Source organism: Lepus europaeus, chromosome 10 (assembly GCF_033115175.1).
Source record: "Lepus europaeus isolate LE1 chromosome 10, mLepTim1.pri, whole genome shotgun sequence".
Taxonomy (NCBI): domain Eukaryota; kingdom Metazoa; phylum Chordata; class Mammalia; order Lagomorpha; family Leporidae; genus Lepus; species Lepus europaeus.
Genome location: NC_084836.1, coordinates 72432233 through 72451700, shown reverse-complemented (window position 1 = coordinate 72451700; position 19468 = coordinate 72432233). Strand labels below are relative to the sequence as shown.

Below are 19468 nucleotides of genomic sequence, written 5' to 3'. Positions count from 1 at the left end.
AAAAGCTTCAGCACACTTCTTGGATAAGATTTTTAGTATGTGCTGGCAAAGCAAAGAGAAAAAGAAAAGTTCTCTTCAGTTTTAGCTTCCATTACTTGAGTGTGGAAGAAAAAAATCCACAAATCACCATGTTTGCCCCTAGGGCATGTTTGCATTGTAAAGTAAAATCTGCTTATGCCTTCCCTTGAGCATCAATCCACTAAACAAACTCACTCTAAATGGCAGAACTTTGTTCAGTCTAGAAATATAGCTTACTTCATTTTGGGGCCTGCTTTAACTGTTGACACTATACACAGGGTTAATAGTATTTCAATTGTGTCCCAGAAACTGCAAGCTACAGCTATGTAATATCAACACATCAAACTCAGCCATCTAGCAAAAGCTCATAAAATGAACAAGATGATTTTAAGCAGTTCAGTGAAGGATCTAAGAGTTGGGCAGTAAAAAGTTACAAATCCTTTTAGATTTTAGAAAATAGTGAAAAAAATAATAGTAGTTATGGTTGTCTTATTCATTCCCAGTTTTCTCACTCTGTCCCATGAACCTAGTTTCCATTAAGTTGCTGCTGAGTTAGTTGCTGCTGATCAATTTCTATCTTTCCCTGGCTTTTACTCTCTCATTCCTCGTCTTCTTCATCTCTTTCATCATTTCCACTATGATTTTTACAATACAGTTTGTAAATTCCTCATGACATATTTTCAATGTATTTAGCTTTGTCTTGTACTCCACGGTGGTAATGTGTTTTTTTGTGTGTGGTTTTTTGTTGTTATTTTTTTTTTTGAAAGGCAGAGTGGACAGTGAGAGAGAGGGAGAGACAGAGAGAAAGGTCTTCCTTTACCATTGGTTCACCCTCAAATGGCCACTGTGGCCCGCGCGCTGCGGCTGGTGCACCACGCTGATCCGAAGCTGGGAGCCAGGTGCTTCTCCTGGTCTCCCCTGCGGGTGCAGGGGCCAAGGACTTGGGCCACCCTCCACTGCACTGCTGGGCCACAGCAGAGAGCTGGCCTGGAAGAGGGGCAACCGGGACAGAATCCGGCTCCCCGACCGGGACTAGAACCTGGTGTGTCGGCGCCACAAGGCGGAGGATTAGCCTATTGAGCCGCGGTAACGGTAATGGTAAGTCTTAACACAGGCTTTTATTTCACATCCAATAGTAGCACCGGGCTGACTGCAAAGTGTACATTTCATTCTTTTTCCTCGCTTAATCTCTTGAAAAACAGTTTTGATATCAAAGTCTCCAAATTCTGCTCTTGATGTTGTTGTGAGCTGAACTGTTCCAGAAGAAAACAGCATATACTTATAATGTGCAGCTGCCTTTTTAGCATTAAATATATGCAGTTTTCCTCTTGCTTCATTTTCTTCCTCCCCTACATGACAAAGTCCACATTTGGGCCTTGTATCACTAGGGCTGCTCTTATGTGGAGATCTATCTCAGTAAGAACTACTGTCCATTTCATCTGTTCCATGGGAGGATGTGGACTTCATATCTTCTGACAGCCCTTTTAAATTGTTTTTTTGTGGCCTTCCTTTGCTACTTTTCTTTTTATTTTTAGGTGATGAAGGCTCCAGTTCATGCTCATTAAAACTTTCTTCTAGGGCCTGGCGCCATGGCTCACTTGGCTAATCCTCTGCCTGCGGCGTCAGCATCCTATATGGGTGCCAGTTGTAGTCCCGGTTGCTCCTCTTCCAGGCCAGCTCTCTGCTGTGACCCGGGAGGGCAGTGGAGGATGGCCAAAGCGCTTGGGCCCAGCACCCGCATGGGAGACCAGGAAGAAGCACCTGGCTCCTGGCTCCTGGCTTCTGATCGGTGCAGTGCCAGCTGTAGCGGCCATTTGGGGAGTAAACCAACAGAAGGAAGACCTTTCTCTCTCTCTCTCTCTGTAACTCTACCTGTCAAATAAATAAATAATAAATCCTTAAAAAAAAAAAACTTTCTTCTAAATCAGCTTCAGAGTTATGTGCAGTTTTCTTACGTTTTCAGCAATAAACCATGTAAATTCCTTGTGAAGGTTTCTCTTGGATTTGAGCTTTATCATGCAATGCACAGTGGTAGTGGTATTTCCTATGACATGTTTTTTTTTAATCCTTTATTTAATGAATATAAATTTCCAAAGTACAGCTTATGGATTACAATGGCTTCCCCCTCCTATAACTTCCCTCCCACCCGCAACCCTCCCCTTTCCCGCTCCCTCTCCCCTTCCATTCACATCAAGATTCATTTTCAATTCTCTTCATATACCGAAAATCAGTTCAGTATATATAAAGGTTTCAACAGTTTGCCCTCACATAGCAACACAAAGTAAAAAATACTGTTGGAGTACTAATTATAGCATTAAATAACAGTGTACAGCATATTAATGACAGAGATCCTACATGACATTTTTTTTAAAAAATTTATTAATTTTCTATGTGATTTCCAATTTAACACCAAGTTTTGTTCTCATTTTCAATTATCTTTATATACAGAAGATCGATTCAGTATATACTAAGTAAAGATTTCATCAGTTTGCACCCACACAGAAACACAAAGTGTAAAAATACTGTTTCAGTACTAGCTATATCATTACTTCACATTGGACAACCCATTAAGGACAGATTCCACATGGGACGTAAGTACGCAATGACTCTTGATGTTGATTTAACAATTTAACACTCTTGTTTATGGCATCAGTAATCTCCTAGGCTCTAGTCATGAGTTGCCGAGGCTATGGAAGACTTTACGGTTCGCCGACTTCGATCTTATTCCGACAGGGTCATAGTCAAAGTGGAAGTTCTTTCCTCCCTTCAGAGAAAGGTACCTCCTTTGTTGATGGCCCCGTTCTTTCCACTGGGATCTCACTCACAGAGATCTTTCATTTAGGTCGTCTTCTTTTTTTCTTCTCCATGGTATCTTGGCTTTCCAAGCCTACAATACTCTCATGGGCTCTTCAGCCAGTTCCAAATGCCTTAAGGGCTGATTCTGAAGCCAGAGTGCTATTTAGGACATCTGCCATTCTATGAGTCTGCTGTGTCTCCCCCTTCCCATGTTGGATCCTTCTCTCCTTGTTTTATCAGTTAGTATTAGCAGACACTAGTCTTCTTTGTGTGATCCCTTTGACTCTTAGATCTATCAGTGTGATCAATTGTGAACTGAAATTGATCACCTGGACTAGTGAGATGGCAATGGTACATGCCACCTTGATGGGATTGTATTGGAATCCCCTGGCACGTTTCTAACTCCATCATTTGGGGCAAGTCTGATTGAGCATGTCCCAAATTGTACATCTCCTCCCTCTCTTTTTCCACTCTTAAATTTAACAGGGATCACTTTTCAGTTAAAATATAAACACCTAAGAATAATTGTGTGTTAATTACAGAGTTCAACCACTAGTACTAGAACAAAAAAAAATACTAAAATGGATAAAGTATTACATTGTTCATCAACAGTCAGCACAAGAGCTGATCAAGTCACTGTTTCTCATAGTGTCCATTTCACTTCCACAGGTTTCCCCTTTGATGCTCAGTTAGTTGTTACCGATCAAGGAAAAGAAATGATATTAGTCTCTTTGGGACTGGCTTAATTCACTCAGCATGTTTTTTTTCCAGATTGCTCCATATTGTTGAAAATAACCGGGTTTCATTGTTTTTGACAGCTGAATAGTATTCTTTTTTTCATTTATTAAACTTTTATTTAATGAATATAAATTTCCAAAGTACAGCTTATGGGTTACAATGGCTTCCCCCCTCCCATAACTTCCCTCCCACCCGCAACCCTCACCTTTCCCTCTCCCTCTCCCCTTCCATTCACATCAAGATTCATTTTAAATTCTCTTTATATACAGAAGATCAGTTTAGTAATATTAGGTAAAGATTTCAACAGTTTGCCCCCATATAGCAACACAAAGTGAAAAAAACTACCGTTGGAGTACTAGTTATAGCATTAAATAAGAGTGTACAGCACATTAAAGACAGAGATCCTACATAATATTTTTTTTAAAAATAATTGATTTTCTATGCCATTTCCAATTTAACACCAGGTTTTTTTTTCATTTCCAATTATCTTTATATACAGAAGATCAATTCAGTATATAATTAGTAAAGACCTCATCAGTTTGTACCCACACAGAAACACAAAGTGTAAAAATAATGTTTCAGTACTAGTTATAGCATCACTTCACATTAGACAACACATTAAGGACAGATCCCACATGGGGTGTAAGTACACAGTGACTTCTGTTGCTGACTTAACAATTTGACACTCCTATTCATGGCGTCAGTAATCTCCCTAGGCTCTAGTCATGAGTTGCCAAGGCTATGGAAGCCTTTAGAGTTTGCTGACTTTGGTCTTATTCTGACAGGGTCAAGTCAAAGTGGAAGTTCTCTCCTCCCTTCAGAGAAAGGTACCTCCTTCGTTGATGGCCCTGTTCTTTCCACTGGGATCTCACTCACAGAGATCTTTCATTTAGGTCTTTTTCTTTTTTTTCTTTTCCATGGTATCTTGGCTTTCCATGCCTACAATACTCTCATGGGCTCTTCAGCCAGATCCGAATGCCTTAAGGGCTGATTCTGAGGCCAGAGTGTTGTTTAGAACATCCTCCATTCTATGAGTCTGCTGTGTATCCCGCTTCCCATGTTGGATCCTTCTCTCCCTTTTTGATTCTATCAGTTAGTATTAGCAGACACTTGTCTTGTTTGTGTGATCCCTTTGACTCTTAGACCTATCAGAGCCATCAATTGTGAACTGAAATTGATCACTTGGACTAGTGAGATGGCATTGGTACATGCCACCTTGATGGGATTGTATTGGAATGCCCTGGCACGCGTCTAACTCCACCATTTGTGGCAAGTCTGATTGAGCATGTCCCAAATTGTACATCTCCTCCCTCTCTTTTTCCACTCTGAAATTTAACAGGGATCACTTTTCAGTTAAAATTTAAACACCTAAGAATAATTGTGTGTTAATTACAGAGTTCAACCACTAGTACTAGAACAACAACAACAACAACAACAAATACTAAAAAGGATAAAGTATTACATTGTACATCTGGAGTCAGGACAAGAGCTGATCAGGTCATTATTTCTTATAGTGTCCATTTCACTTCAACAGGTTTCCCCTTTGGTTCTCAGTTGTCACCGATCAGGGAAAACAAATGATATTTGTCTCTTTGGGACTGGCTTAATTCACTCAGCATGATGTTTTCCAGATTCCTCCATCTTGTTGCAAATCACAGGGTTTCATTGTTTCTACTGCTGTATAGTATTCTATGGAGTACATGTCCCATAATTTCTTTATCCAGTCTACTGTTGATGGGCATTTGGGTTGGTTCCAGGTCTTACCTATTGTCAATTGAGCTGCAATAAAAATTAATGTGCAGATGGCTTTTTTATTAGCCAAATTAATTTCCTTTGGGTAAATTCCAAGGAGTGGGATGGCTGGGTTGTATGGTAGGGTTATGTTCAGGTTTCTGAGGAATCTCCAGACTGACTTCCATAGTGGTTTAACCAGTTTGCATTCCCACCAACAGTGGGTTAGTGTCCCTTTTTCCCCACATCCTCTCCAGCATCTGCTGTTGGTAGATTTCTGGATGTGAGCCATTCTCACCTGGGTGAGGTGAAACCTCATTGTGGTTTTGATTTTGCATTTCTCTGATGGCTAGTGATCTTGAACATTTTTTCATGTGTCTGTTGGCCATTTGGATTTCCTCTTTTGAAAAATGTCTATTGAGGTCCTTGGCCCATCTCTTCAGTGGGTTGTTTGTTCTGTTGTTGTGGATTTTCTTGATTTCTATGTAGATACTGGTTATCAACCCTTTATCTGTAGTATAGTTTGCAAATATTTCTTCCCATTCTGTCGGTTGTCTCTTCACTTTCCTGACTGTTTCTTTTGAAGTACAGAAACTTCTCAATTTGATGCAATCCCAAATGTTAACTTTGGTTTTGACTGCCTGTGCTCCTGGGGTCTTTTCCAAGAAGTCTTTGCCTGTACCTATATCTTGCAGGGTTTCTCCAATGCTCTCTAATAATTTGATGGTTTCAGGTCATAGATTTAAGTCTTTAATCGATGTTGAGTGAATTTTTGTGTAAGGTGAAAGGTAGAGGTCTTGCTTCAAGCTTCTGCACGTGGAAATCCAATTTTCCCAACACCATTTATTGAATAGACTGTCCTATTTCCAGGGATTAGATTTGGATCTTTGGTCAAATATGAGTAGGCTGTAGATGTTTGGATTGATTTCTGGTGTTTCTATTCTGTTCCATTGGTCTATCCATCTGTTTCTGTACCAGTACCATGCTGTTTTGATAACAACTGCCCTGTAGTATGTCCTGAAATCTGGTATTGTGATGCCTCCGGCTTTGTTTTTGTTGTACAAGATTGCTTTGGCTATTCGAGGTCTTCTGTGTCTCCATATGAATTTCAGCATCATTTTTTCCAGATCTGAGAAGAATGTCTTTGGTATCTTGATTGGTATTGCATTGAATGTATAAATTGCTTTTGGGAGAATAGACATTTTGATGATATTGATTCTTCCAATCCATGAGCATGGATGATTTCTCCATTTTTTGGTATCCTCTTCTATTTCTTTCTTTAAGGTTTTGTAGTTTTCAACGTAGAGATCTTTAACGTCTTTGGTTAAGTTTATTCCAAGGTATTTGATTGTTTTGTAGCTATTGTGAATGGGAATAATCTTGGAAGTTCTTCCTCAGCTGTGGCATTGCCTGTGTATACAAAGGCTGTTGATTTTGTGCATTGATTTTATAACCTGCTACTTTGCCAAACTCTTCGATGAGTTCCAGCAGTCTCTTAGTTGAGTTCTTTGGGTCCCCTAAATAAAGAATCATATCATCTGCAAAGAGAGATAGTTTGAGTTCTTCATTCCTATTTGTATCCCTTTAATTTCTTTTTCTTGCCTAATAGCTCTGGATAAAACTTCCAGAACTATATTGAATAGCAGTGGTGAGAGTGGGCATCCCTGTCTGGTACCAGATCTCAGCAGAAATGCTTCCAACTTTTCCCCATTCAATAGGATGTTGGCCGTGGGTTTTTCATATATTGCTTTGATTGTATTGAGGAATGTTCTTTCCATACCCAGCTTGCTTAGAGTTTTCATCATGAAAGGGTGTTGTATTTTATCAAATGCTTTCTCTGCGTCTATTGAGAGAATCATATGGTTTTTCTTCTGCAGTCTGTTAATGTAGTGTATTACGTTGATTGTTTTGCGAATGTTGAACCATCCTTGCATACCAGGGATAAATCCACTTGGTCTGGGTGGATGATCTTTCTGATGTGTTGTTGCATTCTATTGGCCAGAATTTTATTGAGGATTTTTGCATCTATGTTCATCAGGGATATTGGTCTGTAATTCTCTTTCAATGCTGCATCTTTCTCCTGCTTAGAAATTAAGGTGATGCTGGCTTCATAGAAAGAATTTGGGAGGATTCCCTCTTTTTCGATTGTTTTGAATAGTTTGAGAAGAATTGGAGTTAGTTCTTCTCTAAATGTCTGGTAGAACTCAGCAGTGAATCCATCTGGCCCTGGGCTTTTCTTTGTTGGGAGGGCCTTTATTACTGTTTCAATTTCTGTGTCAGTTATTGGTCTGTTTAGGTTTTCTATGTCTTCCTGGCTCAATTTAGGTAGGTTGTATGTGTCCAAGAATCTATCCATTTCTGATAGATTTCCCTGTTTGCTGGCATACAAGTCCTTGTAGTAATTTCTGATGATTCTTTTTATTTCTGTGGTGTCTGTTGTTACGTTTCCCTTTTCATCTCTGATCCTATTGATTTGGGTCTTTTCTCTTCTTTTTTTAGTTAGTTGGGCCAATGGGGTGTCAATTTTGTTTATTTTTTCAAAAAACCAGCTCCTCGTTTGGCTGATTTTTTGTAATGTTTTTTTTTTTGGATTCAATCGTGTTGATTTCTTCTTTGATTTTAATTATTTCTCTTCTCCTACTGGGTTTGGGTTTGGTTTGCTGCAGATTTTCTAGATCCTTGAGATGACTTGAAAGCTCATCTATTTGGTGCCTTTCCAATTTCTTGATGTAGGCACCTATTGATATAAACTTTCCTCTTAACACTGCTTTTGTTGTATCCCATAGGTTTTGGTATGTTGTGCTGTTATCCTCATTTACTTCCAGACAATTTTTGATTTCTCTTTTAATTTCTTCTATGACCCATTGTTCATTCAGGAGCATGTTGTTCAATCTCCATGTGTTTGCACGTGCTCTAGGGATTCCCGAATTGCTAATTTCCAATTTCATTCCTTTGTGGTCTGAGAAGCTGCATGGTATGATTCTAATTCTTTTGAATTTGCTGAGACTTGCTTTATGGCCTAGTACTTGGTCAATCCTAGAGAAGGTTCCATTTGCTGCTGAGAAGAATGTAAAGTGTTTAGATGTAGGATGAAATATTCTGTAGATATCTGTTAGATCCATTTGGGCTATAGTGTCATTTAAATCTACTGTCTCCTTGTTGATCTTCTGTCCTGTTGATTTGTCTATCTCTGAGAGTGGAGTATTGAAGTCCCCCAGTACTATTGTATTGGTGTCTAAGTCTCCCTTTAAGTCCCTTAACAAGTCTTTTAAATAAGCTGGTGCCCTGTAATTAGGTACATATATATTGATAATCGTTATATCTTCCTGTTGAATGGATCCCTTAATCATTAAATAGTGCCCCTCTTTGTCTCTCCTAACAGTTTTTGTGGTGAAGTTTATGTTGTCCGATATTAAGATGGCTACGCCCGCTCTTTTTTCATTTCTGTTGGCATGGTATATCTTTTTCCAGCCTTTCACTTTCAGTCTGTATGCATCATTGTTGGAAAGATGAGTTTCCTTTAAGCAGCAACAAGATGGGTTTTGTTCCTTAACCCAATCAGCCAATCGGTGTCTTTTCACTGGACAGTTCAAGCCATTAACATTCAATGTGACTATTGAGAAGGAGTAACTTTGCCCTGTCATTTGCCAAACATATTTTCTAATATATGGTTTGAGATTCCTGTGATCTTTTGCTGTGAGGTTTCCTTCCTTTACCTTCTTTCATATTGGTGACCGTGTTTCTGTGTTTCTGTATGTAACACATTTTTAAGCATCTTTTGCAGGGCTGGACGAGTGGCGACAAATTCTTTCAATTTCTGTTTGCTGTGAGAGGTCTTTATTTCACCTTCATTCACAAATGAGAGCTTTGCAGGATATAATATTCTGGGCTGGCAGTTTTTCTCTCTTAGTACCTGGGCTATATCTCGCCATTCTCTCCTAGCTTGTAGGGTTTCTGATGAGAAGTCAGCTGTGAGACTAATTGGAGATCCTCTGAGAGAATCTGGCATTTCTCTCTTGCACATTTTAGGATCTTTTCTTTGTGTTTCACTGTGGTGAGTTTGATTACAACGTGTCGTGGTGAGGATCTCTTTTGGTCATGTTTATTAGGGGTTCTATGAGCTTCCTATACTAGGATGTCTCTGTCCTTCTCCAAACCTGGGAAATTTTCTGCTAGTATCTCACTAAAAAGGCCTCCTAATCCTTTCTCCCTCTCCGTGCCTTCAGGAACTCTTAGAACCCGAATGTTGGGTTTTTTAAGAGTATCCTGTAGATTCCTGACAGTATTTTTTAGATTTCTGATTTCTTCTTCTTTTCTTTGATTTGACTGTTTCCTTTTCTGTTCTCTGTCTTCTAATTCCGATATTCTCTCTTCTGCTTCACCCATTCTGTTTTTAAGGCTCTCTAATATGTTTGTCATTTGATCTATTGAGTTCTTCTTTTCATTATGGTTTCTTGTCACTATCAGAGTTTCTTGTTCTACTAGTTGTTTCATTTCATTTTGATTCCTCCTTAATATTTCATTTTCACGCGAGAGATTTTCTATCTTGTCCATGAAGGATTTCTGTAGTTCAAGAATTTGTTTTTGAGAACTTCTTAATGTTCTTATCAGTTTTTTGAGATCTGCTTCTTGCATTTCCTCTATCTCTTCATCTTCATAATCTTGCATTGGGGTGTCTTGTTCATTTGGGGGCATCATAGTGTCTTCCTTGCTCTTGTTACTTCGGCTTCTACGTTTGTTGTTTGGCATGTTGGGGATAATTTATGGGTTTTTTGTTGTTGTTGTTTTTGCTGTGGTGATTTTTTCTCGTTATACTATGCCTCTAATTGGGCTGTCTGCTTTGATGGATCCTTAGAGGCTGTGATGCGTGTGGCCAGAGAGCTGTGCTTGATTCTTCAGGTTTAAGGCTGTGCAAAAAGTGACTCACCTTGCTCCTTGCTGGATCTCTCTCTCTCTCTCTCTCTTTGACTCAGTTGGGAAGTAATTCCGAATGGCTCAGTGGAATTGAGGGTAGTTGAAATCTGGCCTCTGTGAGTATTCGTTTGATCTACCCCTGGGACCACACAAAGAGTTTATGCAGCCTTCAATGTGTTCTCAAGTTTCACCATAGACCCAAAGTTACTGAGTTTGTGTACTCATTGCCGCTTTACATATATAAAATGGTGCCTGCTCTTTGTTTTGCTCAAGTGGAGGGAGGGGCCTCTGCCTTTCCCCGCCAATGTCTCGGGTTTCTGATGTCTTTGTCTTACCTCCTGTTCGTTCCTGAGCTGGGGAGATTCTGCGGCTCAGCTCCCGCGGTTGGGTTTCCACGCGGTGGGCTCCTTGTAGGTCCTCTGTGTCACATCCACTAGATCCGGAAGCGTTTCCTCTGCAGTTTTTTTCTTGAATCTTTTCCTAGGCTACAGTAATTCCACTTTTATGAATCTTTATTATCCAGACTATTGGCGCATGTCCTCATTATCCGCCATCTTGGCTCCACCCTGCTGTATAGTATTCTATAGAGTACATGTCCCATAGTTTCTTTACCCAGTCTACTGTTGATGGGCATTTGGGTCGGTTCCAGGTCTTAGCTTTTGTCAATTGAGCTGCAATAAACATTAATGTGCAGATGGCTTTTTTGTTTGCCAATTTAATTTCCTTTGGATAAATTCTAAGGAGTGAGATGGCTGGGTTGTATGGTAGGGTTATGTTCAGGTTTCTGAGGAATCTCCAGACAGACTTCCATAGTGGCTTAACCAGTTTGCATTCCCACCAACAGTGGGTTAGTGTCCCTTTTTCCCATATCCTCTCCAGCATCTGTTGTTGGTAGATTTCTGAATGTGAGCCATTCTCACCAGGGTGAGGTGAAACCTCATTGTGGTTTTGATTTGCATTTCTCTGATTGCTAGTGATCTTGAACATTTTTTCATGTGCTATGTTTTTTTTCACATCACAGTCAATTGTGCTCCAAGACAATGGCACAAAAAACACATCAGTTTTGTGCCTATTAATTTCCTTTTGGACATCTTCAATAGAAAATCCACCAAGATTTTCATTATCAGAGTGTGATGATATCAAAGCAGATGAAAATATCATGCACTTATGGTGTGCTGCCACCTTCTGGTTTTCAGATATAAGTAACTGTCCATACTCCTTGTCTCTATTTGATTTACAAAAGCCACATTTTCGCTGTCTTGTAGGCCCTTTTTTCTGTTCAATTGAACTTGGCATGATTTTTAAATTGCCTTTAGACTGCCACTTTAAGCCTTAAGATATGCTGCAGGGCTTAGAGGCGGAGGGCAGGAGAGAAGCACAAATGAGGGGAAAGTGAAAGAAATCGGAATCGGTTCTCCTGCAGTGCCTGAGAACAGGGCTCTGTCGCTGGAGGTTGTTTCCATTCATTCCTCCCAAGGGCTATTTGGATATCTACAACATCATTCACCAGCCATAAAAAATACTCACTTAAAAATCAGTTTGCTTTAGATTTATTGAATATTATGTCTTACCTATAGTTACTTTGGCAGGGTCAGATCAGATTATTTCATTGGCTTTATATGCCACGCAGGCTGGATGCCCCTGCATCTCATCTTAGAGCAAAATTTTAAAGTTTCTGACTTCTTTTGCTCAGCTTACTGGCCAAGACAGGTCCCTGGAAGAAATTTTTTTCCATTTTCCTCATAAATTTAGATTCTACATTTTCATAGCCATTTATTCCACTACAAAAGGTATATTGAGGGACTGGCATTGTAGTAGAGCAGATTAAGCTGCTATCTGCAGTGTCAGCAACACATATTAGTGCCCATTTGAGACCTAGTTGCATACTTCCAATTCAGCTCTCTGATCATTTGCCTAGGAAAGAGCAGAAGAGGGCCCAAGTAGGTGTATCCCTGCCACCCATTTGGGAAAGCTGGATAAAGTTCCAGGCTGCTGCCTTTGCCTGGCATAGCCCCAGCCATTATGGCCATTTGAGAAATGAACCAACAGATGGGAGATCTCTGTCTTTCCATCACTTTACCTTTCAAATAAGTACTCTCTCTCTTATATATAGAGATATAATATATATAACTCTAATATATATTATATATATTTATAACTCTAATATATATATTAGAGTTACAGAGAGAGATAGAGGATAGAGATAAAGAGAAAGGTCTTCCATCCGCTGTTTCACTCCCCAGATGGCCGCAACAGTCAGAGTTGAGCTGATCCGAAGCCAGGAGCTTTTTCTGGGTCTCCCACAATGGTGCAGGGGCCCAATGACTTGGGCCATCTTCTGCTGCTTTCCCGGGCCATAGCAGAAAGCTGGATCAGAAGAAGAGCAACTGGAACTATAACTAGCATCCATATGGGATGCTGGCGCCTCAGGCAAAGGATTAACCCACTATGACACAGCATCGGCTCCAGTACAATATATTTTTACAAAAGAATATATTGAATGAAAGATAGGGAAAAGATTGTTTGTCAGAAGCCAGGATAACATAAGATAAATACTAGGACTCATTAACTTAAAAGTACACTAAATAGAATTTTTATGAAGCTCAAACAACAATCAACATCTACAAATTATAATTCTACATGGGAAGTCATATCAGAAAACATTTCACCTCTTCCTTTGAAAAAACTACACAATGAAATATTTATAGCTATTCCTTCAGAGAAATCTCAGTATCTCAGTTAAAGTGTAGATGAATCCTCCTGAATTAATGCAGCTCAAAGAATTTCCTTCTCTCATCCTGTAAGCAAACATAATGGCTATTATTAATGGGAAAATTAATGAACACCATGAGGCACCTTCCTAATTTAACGCCTTTCTTAAGTATATCATTGCTAAATTATCAAATTATATATCTCACACTTAAAAAAATTCTCACTTCCAATTTATTAAATAACTTGCTTGCCAACTTACAGCAGTGCAGGGAAAGATCTGCCAAGGATAGGACTCCTCTTTTTGGCTGTTTCCAAGTGAGATGAATGGTCACACAACATGGTTACTCAGAAAATAAGCAATTGGCTAGTGTGAAGCAGCTCTTCACAGCAGAAATACATAAGTGCTTGTCCATCCACAAACATCAGGGTAAGAAGCATGTTGGAACAAAGGACAAAATTCACACACTGGGATTGAGAAGAGGAATGCTGTCACTTTAACACTCTCTACCACCTAGGATTCACTTTCTATTTTTACTTTCTAGATGAACACAATGGGGATTGAATTTCATAAATTAGTGGTGACAGCACCAAACTCTCTAAAAGAATATATGAATCAATAAAACCTGGTTATCCATGTGTTAACTTCATTATACTGAAAATAAGCCAGCAATATTTTTCCAGGCTGTATCTCTTACTCCAGCCACTGCGCACCCACCCCCTCCCATATACACGTATCCATAACCCTTGTTAGTCTCTATACTTGCCATGAAAATTCCTGGGGGACACAGAAGCTGCCTTCAGGAAAGAAGGAGAGCAAGGTGGAGAGTGTGGGGCATGAGAGGACCATGGCACAGGGGACCAGTGTGTGCAGGGGACCAGAACTGACCTGGGTTATGGAGAAGATAACATCACTAGTTTCCAAAAAGGAAATTGAAGTTAATAAGGTTTTATAATTTGCCAATGAGGATATGGTTAGTAAGTTCAGAAGAAAGGCTAACTAAAATCTAATATTCATGGGAAAGCAGCCATGGAAATCAAGTTCCTGAGTGGGGCGGGGAGGGTGGAGGATGATTGCCCAACAAAAGATAACAGGAGAGCCCGCCATTGACGTCCCCCCCAACCCAGCCCCAACCCCAAGTTCCCCTGCTGGCAGCACGGTAGCCTGTGGCATACTATTGGGGCTGTAACCCCAGCTGTGGTTCACCGCAGGGTGTCCCTTAGCGCCTGCCCCTCTGTGTTGCAGGTCCCATGGGCCCAAGCAACTAGCTGCTGCTGCAGAAGCTTGTGCTACCCCCACCGTTACCCCAGTCCTGCCCCCATCCCCACCCCCAAATACTGATGGGGCAAGGAAGAAAAGCCTTAGATCCAATGTTGACCACTCACCTACATAACAACAAGCAGGCCCCCACTTCGCTGTCCTGCTAATACAGCCCCACCCTGCTGTCCAGCCTCAGCCTCAACCCAAACCCCTCCCAGCTCACACAGTCATCTCAAGGGACCTTTAGAACTAGCCCAAGCTCTGCTTCTATCTCAGAAGCTCAGCTTTAGCGCAGACCCCAAGCCCCAAACCATGTTTGCAATATTTGACATTGTAAACTCAACACCAGAGAGTCAGTCTCTTAATTAATACATGAATGAAGATTTAAGAACTGAACAAACAAAATCTTTGGCCCTGAATAGCTCACTAACTATGGTTGTGGGAATTTTGTGGATCAGATCTGGGTTGGTCTCTGAGAATTCAAGAATGATGAGGCTGGATACAATGGTGAGAAAAGAAGCAAGCTTTATTAGACAATAATAAGTCTCCCACCAGTGGCAGAGGCTGGTGGAAAAGGACCAAGCTGAGGGAGTCCAGGGGTATTTATGATTCTCATATTGGTTGGTTTCTACAGGAAGATGGAACTGCAGCTAATTAACACCTGTTGTGATGGATGTTGTTACTGGGTAGTGGACCTATAATCAGGGTTGTAGAAGGAACTTTTCTATTTTATTCAACAGAACATTGGTGGTTAGACCAGTTGAGTGAGGCTGGGCCCCTCAGGATTGGGCTCGATATCCTGCTTTTATAGCCTGTGTGTGAACACGTGGGCAAGAGGCAGCGAGATGGTGGAATTCAGATCTGGTCCTAAGACGGAGTTTGGTCTTTCATTCCTGAGGGTGTTGGGGTCTCTGGCACTAGTAGATTACATGGTAAAGAGTTATAATTCTATTTGATGACTACCACAATTAGGTGAACATAAAATTTATTTTCTAAGACAAGCTTGATCCTTAAAAGGGGCATACTAATAATTATAAAGGGGTGAAATATGTGAACAAGAGCAATCAAAAAAGCAGGTGTGTCATTTATTAAACTAACATTTATTAAGCAGTCTTTTTTGTGGTGTGTTGAAAGAACTACTGGCCACTTGATTTCCCTAGAAATTGAAGTGAGATATGCTGTGCAGGAGGATTTAGGGTCTGGATATGAAGTGGAGTACCTGTTACTGAAGGGAATGTTAGCCATCACAAAACACACCGAATGCCGGAGTTAAGGGAAAAGGTTTATTGGGGAACACCCAACAGACTGGAGAGGTGGGGCAGCGAAGGAAAAAGAGGGAAAAAGAGAGAAGGAGACTGTAAGAGAGAGACAGAGAGGAGAGAATTGCTCAATCGTCCAGGGCAAGCACACCAGCCAAAAACCGGTGGTACCATGAACCATATTCTGCATGCATTAACCAGAGCCCAGACTGGGATCAACTTGCCCCCAACTCGAGTTTATCTAAATCCAAAACAGGTTCTAGATGAGCCAACAGTGACAAGATTATTTTTGATACACATGCCACTCTCATCACACAGGATTCCTATCTCTTTTTTCTGAGGTGGAAAACAATATTTAAAACAAAATGCTAGGCATCTTTGACAATATTTAAAAACATAATGGGTATCTTTGGCATGTGTTCTTTAGAAGTATCTGTTTTCCAGAGGATTGGTCATTGTAGTTACTATTTCACTAACTCATATAGATCTGTAATATGCCTTGGGATTTGCCAAGGGACATTGAATATTTACAACATCATTATGAGGCTGTACAAAATTATCAACTTAAGGGGCTGGCACTGTGGTGCACTGGTTTAAAGTCCTAGCCTGAAGTGCCAGCATCCCATATGGGCACCGGTTCTAGTGCCAACTGCTCCTCTTCTGATCCATTTCTCTGCTATGGCCTGGGAAAGCAGTAGAAGATGGCCCAAGTCCCTGGGCCTCTGAACCCATATGGGAGACCTGGAATGAGCTTGTGGTTCCTGGCTTCAGATCAGCTCAGCTCTGGCTGTTGCAGCCATTTAGGGAGTGAACCAGTGAATGAAACACCTCTCTCTCTCTCTCTCTCTCTCTCTCTCTCTCTCTCTCTCTCTCCCTTTCTCTCTTCCTACCTCTCCAGGTAACTCTATCTTTCAAATAAATAAATCTTTTTAAAAACGAGAGAATTCTTCTCAATTCACTTGTAAATTTAGATTCAACATTTTCATAGCCACTGATTCCATTTTGAAATGTATATGGAAGTGTTGCCTTTGTGCATCAGCAAATTAACCACCATCTGCAATGCCAGTATCCTATATGAGAACCAATTTCAGTCCCAGCTATTCTACTTCAAATCCAGCTCCCTACTGTTATTCCTGGGAAAGCAGAAGATGACCCAAGTATTTGGGTCCCTGCCACTCATGTCATTGGCACAGATGGAGTTCAAGGCTCCTGGGTTTGGCCTGGCCCAGTTCCGGCCTCTGTGGCCATTTAGGGAATGAGTGAGTGGATGGAAAATCTCTCTCTCTCTCTCTCTCTCTCTCTCTCTCTCCCCCGCCCCCTGTGTGTATGTGTGTGTATATATGATTCTGAATTTCCAAAAATAATAAATATTTAAAGTATACTGAGTGGGAGATGAAATAAAAGAAGTTATTCATCAAAAGGTAGGATAGCATAAAGTGAATACTAGAACTCATTAACTTCAAAAATACACAATCATGGTCTGGTGCTATGGCTAGTAGGTTAAGCCTTTGCCTGGAGTGCCAGAATCCCATGTAGATGCCAGTTTGTGTTCCAGCTTCTCCTTTTCCAGTCCAGCTCTCTGATCATGGCCTGGAAAGGCAGTGGAGGACAGCCCAAGTGCTTGGGCCTCTGTACCACATGGGAGACCAGGAGGAAGCTCCTGGCTCCTGGTTTTGGATTGGCCCAGCTTCAGCTGCTGCAACCATTTGGGGAGTGACCCAAAAGATGGAGGACATCTCTCTGTCTCTCTCTCTCTCTCTTTCTGTAACTCTGCCTCTCAAATAAATAAATAAAATCTTTTAAAAATATATACAACCTGCAAACTTAAACTCAAAATGTAACCAAAAATCACCATTTACTTCAAATTGTAATCTTTAAGAGTCATATCCAAAAAAATGTATTCCTCATTTTAAAAATCCCACCTATATAGTGAAGTATTTTATTTTATTTTATTTTATTTTTTACAGGCAGAGTGGACAGTGAGAGAGACACAGAGAGAAAGGTCTTCCTTTTTGCCGTTGGTTCACTCTCCAATGGCCGCCGTGGTAGGCGCGTTGCGGCCGGCGCACCACGCTGATCCAATGGCAGGAGCCAGGTGCTTCTCCTGGTCTCCCATGGGGTGCAGGGCCCAAGCACTTGGGCCATCCTCCACTGCACTCCCTGGCCACAGCAGAGAGCTGGCCTGGAAGGGGGGCAACCGGGACAGGATCGGTGCCCCGACCAGGACTAGAACCCGGTGTGCCGGCGCCGCAAGGCGGAGGATTAGCCTATTGAGCGTGAAGCATTTTAGTTATTCCTCCAGAGAAACGTCAGTTAAACTATAGAAAATCCTGAACTAATATATTTCAAAGAGTATTTCCTTCTCCCATCCTGTAGCAAACTACAATGACTTATTAATGGAAAGATGAATGGGCACATTGATGGCTTCCTTCTTTGGTGCCTTTCCTTAAAGACATCATTGCTGAATTACCAATGAGAGGCACCCCCAACACCCTCTGGAACAAAAGACCAGACTGTCTCCATCTTAAGACCAGATCAGAACCCCACCATATCATTACCTGTCACCTGGATATTTACACTGTTGAAACAGGATGTGGTACTCAACACTGAGGGCACAGATGTACCCAAGTTCCAACTAGACTAACTGTAGAGGAAATATGGCTGTAACCAGAGACAAAGAAAGAAAAGCAGACCCTTCCAAAATAATCCTTGAATAATGGCTACTTGCAATTAACTAGTGAAGCAGCTGCCCACTGTTATCTTGTCTAGGGAGTGAAGAAGTCTTACATTCTGTTTCTATAAACTCTAGTTATAAATCTGTCCTAATAAATCTGTCCCTAGTATCTCTTTTACAAACATACTGGACCCACTGACCATTGGAAGTATGGTCCTAAGTCAAGTAGGCTGCAATTTAAACCCATGAATGCTATAACATTTAAGGTATGATGCTAATAAACTTATAAATATTTTATGGCTGTTGTAGCCATTTGGGGAGTGAACCAATGGAAGGAAGACCTTTCTCTCAGTCTCTCAGTCTCTCAGTCTCTCCTTCTCACTGTCTGTAGCATGCAGTATTCTGTGGAACAGGACAGAGTTCACTGTGTTCAGTGCCCTCTTTACTTACTTAAGGTTCTGTTGACCATATGCAGGTACAGGGCCTCAAACTTGTCAATACTGTGACTGTTTTATTCCCCAACAAATCAAACCTGGGTATTCATGTGCAAATATCTCACTGATAATAAGGCAGTAATATTTTTAAAAGATTTATTTTACTTATTTGAAAGACAGAAATTACAGAGAGAGGTAGAGCAAGAGAGAGAGAGAGAGGTTGTCCATCCACTGATTCACTCCCCACATGTCTGCAATTACCAGAGCTTGGCCTGTCCAAAGCCAGGAGTTGGGAGCCTCTTCCAGTCTCCCGCATGGATACAGGAGCCCAAGGACTTCAGCCATCTTGTACTTCTTTCCCAGGCCATAGCAGAGAGCTGGATTGGAAGAGGAGCAGCAGGGACTTGAACCAGCACCCATATGGATGCCAGCACTGCAGGCTGTGGCTTTAACCCACTGCACCACAGCACTGGTCCCAAAAGGCACTAATATTTTTGAAGGCCACATTTTTTTTACTCTATTGTGTGGGCAGCTCCATGTGGAAAGGGGGGAACTTTTTTTTCCAGTTTCCTTCTTACTGCACCCCTACACATGAATAACTTGTATAAAGGCTTCAACAGATGACAGTTGTCAGGAAAGAAGAGAGAGTGTATGAAGCCACAGTCAGATCACATTTATAGAATAAAGCCTGGAAGGGGCTCACTCCCAAGTGAATGCATGGCACAGAGTTGCCAGAGAACACACAGCAGAGAGAGAGAGAGAGAGAGAGAGAGAGAGAGGCCCTTCCCTTACAGACTTGTGGTTTATATTGTTCAAAGTGGCAGGAAGAGGTTTAGGGGCCTGAGCTAAAGCTGGGCTGCCAAGATGGAGGGAGATCTTGGACTTGCTGTAAAGGTCCTGTGTGATCACAGTATGAGCTAGAAGAGGTTTGGGC

The 19468-nt window shown here is 41.1% G+C and overlaps 1 pseudogene; it reads right to left on the bottom strand.

Annotated features, from left to right (window-relative positions):
• Positions 1-542: 542 nt before the first annotated feature.
• Positions 543-11493, bottom strand: LOC133767795 (PHD finger protein 6-like; annotated as a pseudogene).
• Between the last annotated feature and the right edge of the window lie 7975 nt (positions 11494-19468).